The following is a 2,309-nucleotide window of genomic DNA, read 5'->3' on the forward strand; positions in this document are numbered from 1 at the left end:
TCTGCTAGGTTTTCCTTCCTTTGTGAGTAGAGTCTGGAATTATTTCTTTATGATTGTTTTGATGTCTTGGATGTTTGCTGTAATTTTTCCTGTCGTATCTCTGATATTATTGATTTGGGTCTCCTCTCTTATTTTGTTAGTTACTCTTGCCAGTGGTCCCTCAGTTTTAGTGTCTATTTTTTAAACAGCTTTTAAAAATTAATTATATTTATAATTTTCATAGTCTGTCTCATTAATTTCAGCTATTATTTCGTTTCTCTTTCTCTCTAGCAACTTTAGGTTCAATTTTTTCTTGTTTCTCTAGTAGTTTTAGTTGCATCATAAGATCGTTTACTTGTTCTATGTTTTCTTGATGTGTGCACTGAGAGCAATGAATCTGCCCCTCAGGACTGCTTTCGCTGTGTCCCATTGGTTTCTTTGTGATGTTTCCTCATTTTCACTGAATTGTAGGAACTTTTAAATTTCTTCTTTAATTTCTTCTGTGATCCATGTATTGTTCAACAGAGTGCTGTTTAATTTCCATGTGTTTTTTTTCTATTTATGCCTTGTTCTTGAGAACGAGTTAGATTACACTATGCTCAGATAGAATACAGAGTATTATGTCGATCCTCTTGTATTTGCTTAAATTCCATGTATGAACTAAGAAATGATCTATTTTAGAAAAAGTTAGGGGGGTTGCAAGAGGAAGACCCTACTGGTGTGAATACCTGTAATTCTAGCTACTCAGGAGGCTCAGATCTGTGTATTTAGGTTCAAAGCCAGCCCAGGTAGGAAAGGTCATGAGGCTTTTCTGGGGTTGCTCAGCACCACACCCTGCCTCAAGTCTGGGGTTGTTCACCACTTTTGCCACCATGAGCTGCTTATGCATGCCAGTATGGAGAGGCAGAAACCACCACGGGTCTGGACTTGTTCACTGCAGCTATCCCCACCTCAGCCACTGCTGCCACCCCTGGCTGGTCTGGGCAAGTGCCAAGAAGCATTGTGCCCTAATTCTGGGTGGTTTGCCACCACTGCCAGCTGCTGCTGCTGTTTCAGGTTAGGCAAGGCTATTTACACCAGCAGGACAGAGGTGCCACCCTGAGAGTTTAGGATCCTTTGCCACTGTTGACATCTGCTACTGCTCCTGACTGGGCTGGGCTACTTGTACCAGCCAGGCAGACGCGCTATTCCAGGGAGGTTGAGGGGAGTCTTTGTTCCAGCTCTGCATTCTGAGATTTCTGTTTGTATATTCTGGGTTGGCCCAGCTCTTGGGAGTTCCTGGGAGACTTGGGAAGCTTGTGGGTGTGTGGTCCTCAGAGGGTCCAGACCTGGGGCACTTAAGCAACTTGGCACAAAACCCTGTCACTTAAGCTCTGCAACGTGGAGCCCCATCACCAACAAAGAGTGAGGGAAGGGTCTTCCCACTTTACTGTCTGTGTAGGATTTTCCCTTTTCTTTTTGCACTTCCTTTATCTCTCTGAGTAATTGCCTTTTTTTGTGGGTCGCTTGGAGAAACAGAGCATTGAAATACAAACTCTGTATTTGGTTGGAGAGAGCTGTGGTGTTTCCCTGCTGTTCCATCACCTTCTTGGTCCCTCCCCTTCAGGTGGAGTTTTTCTTAGCCAGCCAGTGGACCTTGGTTACCAAAAGAAAGGTACATAAAAGAATATGTTGTAAAGCCTGCAGATTGAAGTTAGACACTTCTGTTAATATAGCCTTCCTAATTTTAGGAAGCCAAGGGGGTGTTCTACACTAAAGTATTTCAAAGGGATTGAGTCCTTTAACATAAGGGCTACATCTTGCTCGAAAGAGAGTGAAGTGGAGGAGGCTTACCTCCTATGGCCAGTTCCTGTATTTAATTTAGTTAAAGTTTCCTTTAAGGTCATTTTCATTCTTTCTAATGCTTGAACTCTGAGGCTTACAAATGAGTTGTAACTTCCAATTTATTCCTAGGGCATTAGTTAATAATTGAGAACTTGGGCCATGAATGCTGGGCCATCTTTTGGACCCCACAGCTAAGGGTAAGCCAAATTAAAGTATTAGTACATGCCTCAACTCAGCCTGAAAAAATGTCCATTATTACTAACAGATACCAATAGCCATACTTTCCAGGCTTTACCTCTGTTTAGTCCACTTTTCCAAATTCACCATCTGAGCTTCCTCAAATATGAATTATTTTCATATGTTGCAGCATTTCAGCATTTACCTGTTGGAAATTACCTACACACATTACAAAGTATTGTCAGGCTGAGGCCCCACCGGTTTTCAGAACAGTTTTAGGCAGTGTCCTCGGGCAATTTACCAGGCTGCAAATATCTACATGTAAACTG

Source organism: Dipodomys spectabilis, unplaced genomic scaffold (assembly GCF_019054845.1).
Source record: "Dipodomys spectabilis isolate Male_0828 unplaced genomic scaffold, ASM1905484v1 ptg000143l, whole genome shotgun sequence".
Classification (NCBI taxonomy): Eukaryota; Metazoa; Chordata; class Mammalia; order Rodentia; family Heteromyidae; genus Dipodomys; species Dipodomys spectabilis.